This window comes from Eriocheir sinensis, chromosome 29, assembly GCF_024679095.1.
Source record: "Eriocheir sinensis breed Jianghai 21 chromosome 29, ASM2467909v1, whole genome shotgun sequence".
Classification (NCBI taxonomy): domain Eukaryota; kingdom Metazoa; phylum Arthropoda; class Malacostraca; order Decapoda; family Varunidae; genus Eriocheir; species Eriocheir sinensis.
The window spans coordinates 6,721,642-6,734,387 of record NC_066537.1 but is presented as its reverse complement, the minus strand read 5'-3'; the positions used below and the strand labels follow the sequence as shown (position 1 = coordinate 6,734,387).

General features: G+C 39.8%; 1 protein-coding gene across 5 annotated transcripts in view; it reads right to left on the bottom strand.

Moving 5' to 3' along the window:
• LOC127004908 (uncharacterized) overlaps positions 1-11,174 on the bottom strand; it is a 105,665-nt gene extending 94,491 nt beyond the window's left edge. For 2 of the 5 annotated variants that reach the window (XM_050873140.1, XM_050873141.1), the window contains exons 1-3: positions 10,981-11,172; positions 2,720-2,990; positions 12-144 (exon numbers count right to left, since the gene is read on the bottom strand). The gene's annotated coding sequence lies outside the window, so the exon portion shown is untranslated. Of the gene's footprint in view, positions 1-11; positions 145-2,719; positions 2,991-10,980 lie in introns of all 5 variants that reach the window. The other 3 variants (XM_050873136.1, XM_050873137.1, XM_050873139.1) reach the window with 3 other exon arrangements.
• Between the last annotated feature and the right edge of the window lie 1,572 nt (positions 11,175-12,746).

The window sequence follows — 12,746 nt, the reverse complement described above, 5'->3', positions numbered from 1 at the left end:
CTCTCTCTCACCTTGGCAGCGCGGGGGAGGGACGGGAGAGGTGACATCACAGCCTCTGATACTCTCGCTTTCTTTCTCTCTCTTTCTTCTTTATCTCCTTTTCTTTATCTTTTTTTCTTTATTGCATCACACGTCAACACTGGCCTGGAAAAGGAAGGATGTTATTGTAGTAAGGAGGAGGAGGAGGAGGGGGAGGAGGGGGAGGAGGAGGAAGAGGATGTGTGAAAGTATTGTCCGTTCCATAATTCTTTTCATTGTTGTTTGATAATTGTTTTGTACTATTACCAGGATGCTCTCTCTCTCTCTCTCTCTCTCTCTCTCTCTCTCTCTCTCTCAACACTCCAGTAACTAGTTCACGTCTACCTGCATGTCACTTAACGTCTCTCTCTCTCTCTCTCTCTCTCTCTCTCTCTCTCTCTCTCTCTCTCTCTTCGTTATTTAACATGCGGTACGAGGACGCCCACTTCACACACACACACACACACACACACATACACTCCCATGGCTCAGTGGTCTAACGCTCCGCTCTCTCAGGCTCTAAAGTGGCGGCCGAGGTTCGAGCCCCGCTAATGCCAAAACTGTAAGACCGACTAATGAGTTCAGGAAGGCGGGAATATATGATACTTGTTGGCGAGCTTGAGTCCATCACGTGATCAGGCCATGGCGAAACACACACACACACACACACACACTTGCCAAACACACTCGAAACGCCTCCTCAGAACCATAAATTAGACCTTTCCCGAAGACACAGAAAGGAGATGAAGAATGAATAGTGTGAAGGCGTCAAAAGGAATGGATGGCCGATAGCGTGCATGCCAAGCCCCCCCCTCCCCCCCCCCTCACACACACACACACACACACACACGCACGCACGGACGCACGCACTTCACCTCACCCTCACCTCATTCTTGCAACCTCACTCACCTTCATTAATTAGTTTATTGATTATTGATTCGCTTCGGCATTTTCACGGAATTTTACAGCCCATTAGTTTACTCTTGTCGTTTATTTTTATTGAGTATTTTATTATCACGTTTTATCGTAATTTGTTATTTCTCGTTTTATTTAATTTTTGCTGAATATATTAAGGTGGGAAATGGTTCTTTCTTTTTACTTTATATATGTAACAATAACTACTACTATTATTACTACTACTATTACTACTACTACTACTACTACTACTACTATTCGATAGCCAAAAACAGCTTCATAGTACGTAATATTGGTAGTCGTAGGTAGTAGAAGTAGTAGTAATGGTGATGGGGATGATAATAATAATAATAATAATAATAATAATAATAATAATAATAATAATAATAATAATAATAATAATAATAATAATATCAAACCTCTTTCCACTTTCAGATCCTCTCGAGATTTTCTTCAACAATCCTCTTCTCTCTCTCTCTCTCTCTCTCTCTCTCTCTCTCTCTCCCGTAAGACTAGTTGCATAAGATCATTTATTTAAAAATTTGAGGAAGGACACAACGCATCGTGATGCCCCCCGCCCCCCCCCCCCCCTCTCTCTCTCTCTCTCCCTTCCTCAAATTTCTCCTTCAAGAACTTGACAATAGCCCCAAGTACCTGCTCAGGGTTCTCTCTCTCTCTCTCTCTCTCTCTCTCTCTCTCTCTCTCTCTCTCTCTCTCTCTCTCTCTCTCACGCAGGCAGACACAGAAAGGCAGACGAGAAAAGAGAAAAAGAAAGAAAAAAAGACACAAAGACAGACACAAACAGATATAGATAGACACATAGACAGACAGTTAGATAAATGGTAGACAGACACAGACAGATAGATAGATAGACAGACAGACAGACAAGCGAAATAGCAAACACTAAACTCCACAATTACCTGGATATTCCTTTCTCTTCCACCTTCTCCTCTTCCTCCTCCTCCTCATTCCCGGCCACATATATGACATTCCACCTCCATCCAATTGTTCCACCTCTTACACACACACACACACACACACACACACACACACACACACACACTGATGAATGGAACAATTAAAGAAATGTTGAGAGAGAGAGAGAGAGAGAGAGAGAGAGAGAGAGAGAGAGAGAGAGACATACCTGTGAGCGAACACCTGTCTGTATTACCGACCCACAATGCCTTCCGAACTGGGACAGACAGACAAACACACATGATGACCTTGACCCGCACACACACACACACACACACACACACACACACACACACACACACACACACACACACAATGGGAATATTACAAAATGGAAATGCTAGTGTCGTAACTGTCGATGATAATGGTAAGAAGAACAAGGAAAAGATGAAGACGAAGAAGAAGAGGAAGGATGAGAATGAGAAGAATAGTAATAATAAGAGTAATACCTAACTACTATTAATAATAATAATAATAATAATAATAATAATAATACCACTACTGCTACTACTACTACTACTAATAATAATAATAATAATAATTCTAATACCACTACTACTACTACTACTACTACAATAACAACAACCACTATTACTATAACTACAAATACTACTTCTACTACTACTACTACTACTATTTTTTTCTTTCACTTTCAAACTATGACCAAACGAGAGGAAATTCTTGCGGTCGTTGGAAGGAAACTTTCTCACTTTCCCTCCAGTCTCTCTCTCTCTCTCTCTCTCTCTCTCTCTCTCTCTCTCTCTCTCTCTCTCTCGTTCAAAAGTTAAGGAAACACTTCAAAAAATCTTACCTCAGAACGCTGCCGCAGGACTCCCCTCGTCACGTGACCTCTTTTGGGTTCCGTCACACTAAATTAACTTATTAACTTCCTTTCCTCTTTATCTTTCACTGTATAGAAGGGGTGGGCGAGTGAACCGGGTGAGAGAGAGCCGTCGCGCACACCCTCTCCCCACGAAGCCTACGGTGATACTGAGGCTGGGGCTGGGCTGAGCTCATCTCCTCCCTCCTCCTCCCTCGACCCTCGACCCTCACACTGTTGCCAAACCTCCCACGCGTTGAACCTTTGAAAAGATGGTTAATTTTTCTTGTTTTCTTGAATGGCGGGTTCTTATGCATCATTGTAACAGTGTATCTAGTGTAAAAAGATGTGTTTAAGGATGATCATACGCTTAAGTGAAAAATAACGTAAGATATATAGATAATAATAAGATAACTGGATGTTCTATTGGCTTAAGTAAAATTCGCGGTCTTATAAGTTTATATTTGTATTTTATTTATTTATTTTATTCATTTTTATTCTCATTTCTTTCTTTTTTAGTAAGGTTGATTCTGTATCTCTTAACTCTGATCCGATTTTCATTTTTTTTTGGGGGGGGGAAGAGAGAGAGAGAGAGAGAGAGAGAGAGAGAGAGAGGGGAAGTGAAGCATGAGAGGTGTTCTGTTTGCAGCCTACTGGCCTATACTCTCTCTCTCTCTCTCTCTCTCTCTCTCTGAATAAAAGGAAAAGGAAGAAAGGGAGGAACCAAACTAAGTGAATGTAACGGGTCAAAATCCTCCTCCTCCTCCTCCTCCTCCTTTTTCTTCTTTATTTCTTTTTTTTTTCTCTCTTTTCCAACGTAATCTTAATTGATCCGATAATTAATTAGATCTTCCGCATGAATGAGTTCGTGTGTGTGTGTGTGTGTGTGTGTGTGTGTGTGTGTGTGTGTGTGTGTGTGTGTGTTTCCTCATTCCATCCTAATTATTGGTTTCTTTTAGCTTTTTAAAGTCCTTGTTACCCAATCTCTCTCTCTCTCTCTCTCTCTCTCTCTCTCTCTCTCTCTCTCTCTCTCTCTCTCTCTCTCTCTCTCTCTCTCTCTCTTAAACTCGAAACAGCTGAAAAATCAAACTGAAGAAGGAAGAGGAAGAACAGGAGGAGGAGTAGGAGGAGGAGGAGAAGGAGGAGGAGGAGGCGGAGGAAGAGGTGGAGGAAGAGGAGGAGGAGGAGGAGGAGAAAAATGACGACGATAATGAGAAGGTAAAAAAAGAATGAATGAATGATCGAAGAAGAGGAAGAAGAAGAAGAAGAAGAAAATGAAGAAGAAGAAGAAGAAGATTGATGAACAAGATATGGTGAAAACGAGGAAGTATCATGACCACACGCAAGAGAGAGAGAGAGAGAGAGAGAGAGAGAGAGAGAGAGAGAGCGAGAGAGAGAGAGAGATCCATTCAAGGCTCACTCTCTCTCTCTCTCTCTCTCTCTCTCTCTCTCTCTCTCTCTCGCAATCAATCAATCAAAAATACATACAAACAAAAAGGTATATATATTTCTCTCGTGTGTGTGTGTGTGTGTGTGTGTGTGTGTGTGTGTGTGCGTGGGCGGGTTGGGTGGGTGTCAGTATAATTAACTAACAAAAAAGGGACTAATTATTTTCCCTCAGGTGTGCGAGGCCAAAAATCAGGTGAAAAAAGTAGAAAAATATCCTGTAATTGGAGAGAGAGAGAGAGAGAGAGAGAGAGGTTTACAGAACGATGCAATGAGGATGGATGGGCAGTATATTGATAAAAAATATAGATAGATAGATAGATAGAGAGGGAAAGCAGAGAATGACGCAATAAGGAACAATGGACAGTAGAGAGAGAGAGAGAGAGAGAGAGAGAGAGAGAGAGAGAGAGACCAAAGATTAAGGAGATGAATGGATGCTGGAGAGATTAAATGCAAGAAGGAAATGAAGGAAAGGAAGACTGATGATGATAAAGAAGAAGAAAGAACAGAAGAAGAGAATAAGGAGAATGGAAGGAAGAGGAAGCAAGGAAGGAGAAGGAAAGAGGAGAAAAAGAAACAAAGATAGGAGAGAGGAGGAAAACATGGAGAAATAAGAGATAAAAAGAAACACAAGAGAGAAGAAAAGAGAGGAGGAAAAAGGAGAGAAAAATGAGGAAAAGGGGGGGGGGAGGGAGGGAAGGGAGAATATTTAACCGTGGGTGGTAGAGGGGAGGAAAGAGGAAATTACTAAAGGGAGGTGGAGGAGGGAAGGAGGAGAGGAAGGGAGGAAAGAGGAATGAATCACAGAGGAGGAGGAAGGGAGAGGAAGGCAAGGGTGGGAGATTAGAGGAATGAGAGAGAGGGGGAGAGAGGCTGTGAGGGAGGAGGAGGAGGAGGGAGGTAAGGGAGAAGAGGAAGAAGGAGAGGAAAAGGGAGGAAGGGAGAGGGAGGAAGTAAGGAGGATAAAGGGGTAACGATTCTCTCTCTCTCTCTCTCTCTCTCTCTCTCTCTCTCTCTCTCTCTCTCTGTGTGTGTGTGTGTGTGTGTGTGTGTGTGTGAGAGAGAGAGAGAGAGAGAGAGAGAGAGAGAGAGAGAGAGAGAATGGTGACTGTGTGTGTGTGTGTGTGTGTGTGTGTGTGTGTGTGTGCAGGGACAAATGCAACATGTTTCCGGCAATTGACCTGAAATGGCAGTTGCCTGGAGCGTGAGAGAGAGAGAGAGAGAGAGAGAGAGAGAGAGAGAGAGAGAGAGAAAGCGTCATTAACGTGTCACTCAGAATTCCACAAATATTACGAACACAAATTCTTTCTCTCATAAACATATTTTCTATTCCCTTTATTACTTTCCCTTCATTTCTAAGTATTTCTTTTTATATACATGTTAAAAACGTATATGTATATTTTTTCACCTATATCGTATACACTTTCATTTTTTTTATACATTCCCTTCAGTTCTATGTATTTCTCTTCTTTTATACATGTGTTAAAAATTGTGTATGTATATTTTTTCACCTATATCGTATACACTTTCACTTTTTTTTAATACATTCCCTTCAGTTCTATGTATTTCTCTCTTTTATACATGTGTTACGAACGTGTATATGTATATTCTTTCACCCTTATCGTATGTATTTCCAACTTTTCTTATACGTCAGAGTCGGAGATGAGCACTGAGGCAACGAGTAACTATTATGTATGCCCCAAATTTAACTTTACTTTACTAGGCTATACAGGGATTATAATGAACGTGTATATTAATTTTTTCTCCTTTTTTTCCTTTTCCTTCATCTAAAAAATAATCTTATATGGATATTTTGAACGTGTCTGTACTTTGATTTATTTATTTTCTCCTTTTCTTCTTTTCATTCTTTCTTTAAACATCCAATTCTTCTTTTATTTCTTTATTTTTTTCTTTTCAAACCACTTTCTTCTTTTCTTCCTTTCTTTTTCTTTCTCTATAAATCACATCGTCTTTTCATTCCCTTCTTTCTTTTCTTCTCTTTATCTATTCTACATCACAATTTCTTTTATACATCAAATTCTTCTGACCTAATGACCTCAAATGCATAACATCCCAACATGACCTCCATTGACCTCTCCCTCCCCCTCCTTCCTGTCCCCCCCTCTTCCCCTTCCTCCTCCTCCCCTCTCTACTTCCCCTTTTCCAAGGTCAAAAGGAAGAGGAAAGGGGGAGAGGGTAAGGTGGGTGGGGGGGGGAGACTTCAGAACTATGTGGATAATGTGTTGTTTCTCTCTCTCTCTCTCTCTCTCTCTCTCTCTCTCTCTCTGGGTATCTTCTTTTCCCTACCTTTCTTTCCATAACATATTAATTAGCCCATTTTCCTCCTCCTCCTCCTCTTTATTTTTTACTCCTCCTCTTCCTCCTCCTCCTTATTCTTCTTCGTTTTCCATCAACTCCTTCATCATCAGCATCTCTCTCTCTCTCTCTCTCTCTCTCTCTCTCTCTCTCTCTCTCTCTCTCTCTCTCTCTCTCTCTCTCTCTCTGCATAGCATTTTAACCTCTTTTCCTCCTCCTCCTCCTTCTTCTCCTTCTCAATCAGCTACATCATCATTTACTCTCTCTCTCTCTCTCTCTCTCTCTCTCTCTCTCTCTCTCTCTCTCTCTCTCTCTCTCAGCACGGGGGACAGGCCACTCGAGCACTTCCTGTTTGGGCTGGCTAGTGTTGTTTCTCTCTCCCCGTCTGTCTGTCTGGGGCCGGTGGGGTGCATACTAGGGCACTCCCACGGCCCCTCCCTGATGACTGATGGGATAAACACGACCATTATTAACGGCTTACTAACGTTTGCATTCCCCGCGGCTCCCTGAAAGCTTGTATGATTGCCTCCCCTTGACCCTATTGGCTACACTGCTATGGGTCTTGGTTTGGTTAAGTTTGGGGTGTTTGATTCTACGTTTTGGGGGTTAAGAGGCGTTTACTTGTCTCTGTTATTGTTTTACTTTGGTTTAGTTTGGGGGGTTGGATTCCTTGTATTTGGGGTTAAGAAGCGTTTATTTGTCTCTGTTACTGTTATACTTTGGTTTAGTTTGGGGGTTGGATTCCTTGTGTTTGGGGTTAAGAAGCGTTTATTTGTCTCTGTTACTGTTATACTTTGGTTTAGTTTGGGGGGTTGGATTCCTTGTATTTGGGGTTAAGAAGCGTTTATTTGTCTCTGTTACTGTTATACTTTGGTTTAGTTTGGGGGTTGGATTCCTTGTATTTGGGGTTAAGAAGCGTTTATTTGTCTCTGTTACTGTTATACTTTGGTTTGGTTTAGTTTGGGGGTTGGATTCCTTTATTTGGGGTTGAGAGGAGTTGACTTGTCTCTGTTACCGTTATACTTTGGTTTGGTTTAGTTTGGGGGTTGGATTCCTTGTATTTGGGGTTGAGAGGCGTTGACTTGTTTCTGTTAGTTATAATTTGGTTTAGTTTGGGAGGTTAGATTCCTTGTATTTAGTGTTTAGAAGGGTTTGGTTGTCCTGTTAATGGTTACTGTTATACTTTTCCTGATAGTTTGGGGTAATATTGGATTCCTTTTATTTGGAGTTAGGTTAAGTTGTCTTCATCTTTACTTATTTTACTTTACTTTTTCTTTACTAGTCTTTGCTGGTTACTGTTTTGAAGTTGGGGGGTTGAAATATACATACACGTTCATAACATCCGTATACAAAAGGAAAAAATACGTAAAAAATAAGATACAAAAAATAAGTAAAATAAGTAAAAGTTAATAGAAGAATAGCAAGGTAAGGTAAAGTTGGGTGAGCTTTTGATGCTTGAGCTAATACGAAGATACTGATGTGACTTTCATAACACAACTAACGACCTACATACGTAACATATCTCTAGTAACAAAATAACATAGCCTAGTCAGGTAAAGATTTGCACACGTGTCTCGATTTCTATATCCTTTCCTATGGTTTTCCTGGAGGTTTGAAGGTTAGAAGAAAACATTGAATTGAATTGAAATAACATATATAACAAGGAAGCATATATAAGAAGACATATATATCTAACAAGAAAACATATACATAATGAAGAGAACATATAACAACAGAAGAGCAGTTGATTAAGTAGGAAACGAAAACGAGAGAGAGAAGGATGCATAGAGTAAACCTTAACCATTAGTAACATAGTAAATAGTAAGTAAGTATTTCTAACAGTAAATAATAAGTAATAGCAGTAATCAATAGTAATACAGTTAAAAAGTAACAGAAGACATAACCAATCTTTTGCGCGACATACCGATCATATTACGTTCTAACCCTGAACTAAATATAAGAAATCTGCAAATCATTTTCTGCTTTCAAAAGTCGGTAGGAAACAAGACTGGGAAGGCTGCATAATGTAAATCTTAACCAATAGCAATAAACAGTAATAGTAAACGTAACTAATCTCTAGAGTGACATATTGACGAGATTATGGGCCGCTTTCACAGTCGTTTTGTTTGTTTTGATCGTTACCAATGGCTGTTATCGCCGCTATAGAATTTCCACGTAAAACTGGCCAATGGGGTAGTGGCGGCTGCGGGGTTAGCCTAGCCCCGCACTTTACCACACACTCTCAATACCTCTCACTTCCTCTGCAGTCGCCACTACCTCATAGGCCAGTTTCACGTGGAAAACTATAGCGTTGATCGGCGCCATTGGTAACGATCAAAACAAAACGACTGTGAAAGCGGCCCTATGATCCTGAACTAAAAATAATAAACCTTCAGCTCATTTTCTGCTTGTTAAAATCGGTAGGAAACAAGACTGGGAAGGCTGCATAATGTAAATCTTAACAAACAGCAATAGATAACAAACTTAACCAATCTCAAGCGTGACAACTTGACGAAATTATGACCCTGGGCTAAAAAATAATAAACCTTCAAATCATTTTCTATTTCTCAAAGTCGGTAGGAAACAAGACTGGGAAGGCTGCACAATGTAAATCTTAACCAATAACAATAGATAGTAAACTTAACCAATCTCTAGCGTGACAAATTGACGAAATTAGGACCCAGAGCTAAAAAATAATAAACCTTCACATCATTTTCTATTTCTCAAAGTCGGTACGAAACAAGATTGGGAAGGCTGCATAATGTAAATCTTAACCAATAGCAATAGACAGCAAACTCGAGCGTGACATATTGACGAAATTATGACCCTGAACAAAAAAATAATAAACCTTCAAATCATTTTCTGTATCTAAAAGTAGTAATAGGGAGTGAGTGAGCGTGTGGCGTGCTGCTGCTGTGGCCTTCAAACCTTTACACACTGACAGCAATTTTGTGGCTCTATTAGCTCCTGAATACGCCGACGAAGAGAGGGACACGCAGGCAATGATTAGGCTTCCGATTACATTTGATTACACTTTCGCTGACGTAAACTTGGAGTGTATGATAACTTTAACCACTCGATCTAGCAAGGCAACCACGAAGAAGATGAAGAAGAAGAAGAGGAAGAAGAATATTTCATTGATTGATAGTTTATTGCTGCAAGTAAACAACAAAGGAGAAGAAGAAGAAGAAGAAATGGGTGAAATTACCTACCAAACTTTGAGGTAACTATATACATCATTATTAAAAGCATAGACTCTCACTGACCTTTTTGCCGCTGATGCAGTAATCCTTTCGGAGTCGCAGAAAGTTTTGGTGATGGCTCATCCTCTTCCACTTCGCCGTAAATAACCGCGATAAATCCACGAGGAACATCTTGCTCCAAGTCTTTGATATGTAGATTACTCTGAACAAGAATCGTGATGTCGGAATTTAATTAAACTTAACGTGTTTTTTTTTTAACGCCGAAAAAGCGCAGAAATTACTAGTCGTTTCGCACCTCTGGTCGTTTCGTACCGCTCCCTGGTCGTTTCGTACCATTCCCTGGTCATTTCGTACCGTCCTTCTGGTCATTTCGTACCATTGCATTAAACTTTATAGTTTCAAAGTAAACCTTTAAAGTGAACCCACTACTGTCCATTTGTTAGAGTTTCTGGTTTTGTTACATTTCTGATTTGGACCTGTTTTATTAGTAGGAGTCATTAATAGGCAATATAAGGGTAAAGATACAATAACAACTTTATTGACTGATAGTGGCAGTGGTAGTAATTAATTGGTACTATAGATGGTAACAGGGCAACAGTTACAAAGTATCCAAATGATTAACCTCTCCTGTAAAAAAATAATCCAAAATTCTCCCAATTATCAAACTTGAAAATATATTATATCACGTACTTTGAAAGATTATTGGCTTACCAGCAACCAAGTGGACGGTAAAACGTAGTACGTACCTCGGCTAATCTATCGCTGATGGCAACGTTTACTTTGGCCTCTCTTTGGTCTGTGTCGATTTCTGAATTGCATCGTTGGTCACACTAGTCAGCTCATTTGATACAACCTGAAAACATTAAATAATTAATGTTAAGTATTCTGGCGCAAACTTAGAAACACACTGGTGTATAGTACAAACAAATATAAAACTACTTGATCAAAGTTGTAGTATAACCAAAGCTGTCGATAATTGAAAGAATCGCTTACCTGATTGAGGGTTGACTTGTAGTGGTCTGCATAAATAATGAGTTCCAGAGCACACCGGACTCACTACGATGCTTGAGAATAAGTGCATCGAAGACTATTATTGAGGCTAACGTTGAAATTGTTGACGGCCCTCGAGAGCCCTGCATCAGCGGCGGAGCAGGGCCCGAAACCTCATCAACGGTAAACGGCAACGGTAAACGGTATTAATTGCCAGAGTTACTATGTTCTTCGCCGTGGTAGCCTCATAAGTAGAAAAAATTATCACAGGTAAGCAATAAATTAATCTGTACTTACCAACATCCCGTCCTGTCCGTCAGCCACCAACCCGCACGGAACCCTCCTTATCTTGGCCAATAACAGCCTGAAACACTACTGTCATACACTCTCATCTACCGTATCTTATGCCTGAAACACTTATCCACCTCTGGTCACCTATACAGATTACCTATTTCACTAATAAATCGGTTAAAAATGAAAAAAAAATATGACAGTCTGTACGGCTTCCACTTACTCGGACTAAAATGGCGCGCACACTGAAAATCATTTAAAAGCCGGGCTGTGATTGGCTGGATATCGAGGTAAAAGCCAGGCTGTGATTGGTCGAATATTGAGGTAAAAGCCAGGCTGTGATTGGCTAGATATCGAGGCGTTGGACACAATGGGCCAATCAGAAGGTTTGATTGATGCCGCCTCGCCTCGAATCAAAACTTACAGAGGCGGGAATTTTGAAGGTTTAAAGCATGACCTATTCTGACATGCAACGCCTTTATATATACTTGAAAGAGACATAAGGGGAATGGTAGAGAGCCAGAAATGAGTTAATTAAGGTATTCTAACAAGCAGGTAACATAAGAGAGATACTTACGGGATACTTACGATGAATAACTACGATATAATGATGAAAATAATGATAATATGATGACTAATTAACTAAGGTATTCTAACAAGTAGGTAATATAGGGATACTTACAATGAATAACTAACTACGCTAATGATAATATAATGATGATGATGATGACTAATTAACTAAGGTATTCTAACATCAATCCATTTACTTTTTATATATATTTTTCTGTTTATATCTCATTTTCTTTTGTATTTCCTTCTTATATACAGGTATAACACGTGTATATAGAAAGAAGAAAATGCAAAAAATTAACATGTAGGCCTATGCAATATCAAACTCGTGACCTCTATCTAAGCAATAACCAATTACAACAGCTATCCTCTCTCTCTCTCTCTCTCTCTCTGGCTTTCTCCCTCTCTCTCTGTTATAATAAGCCTCCCAGAATCCCAGTATCACAGTATCCCAGTATCACAGCCTCCCAGCATCTCGATCAGTATCCCATCATCACAGCCTCCCAGCCTCCCAGCATCACAAATTCCAGCATCCCAGCATCCCAGGTTATCTCATCCCATATCGGTCACAGGATCCACCACAGCAGCCCTGAAGAATACTAAGGAACAGGGGACACTACTCTAGAATGACACCCACGTATGCCATGGACCCACATACCACCACACCTCACCTTGACACACACACACACACCTGGCCTTCTTCTATTCGTCTCTATACCTATTCTATTTATTTTACTCTTTTCTTTTTTCTCAATTTTTTTACATTTTATCCTTCGTTTTTATCTCTTTTATCATTTATTTTGTTTCCCTTTTCTTTGGTTTGTTGTTTATTTCTTCATTATCATTTTTTCCTGTTATTCCTCCTTTCCTTATTTTCTTTTTCACTTTGCTTCTGTTCCATTTTTTTCCTCCGCTCTCTGTTCCCTTCTTTCTCTTCTTCCTCTCAATTTCCCTCATTCATTCATTTATAACTTCCAAGCAAGCATATGAAAGAACATTAAGAACTTAACTTTATGTATATATACTGTTAAAATACAAATAAATGAGATAGATAGTGATAGGTAGGTAGATAGATAGATAGATAGATATAGATAGATAGAGAAGCAAAATTAGGACATAAACTTAATATATATGCTGTTAAAATACAAATAAGTGAGATAGATAGATTGATATAAATAGATAGAGAGATTTACATAGGTATT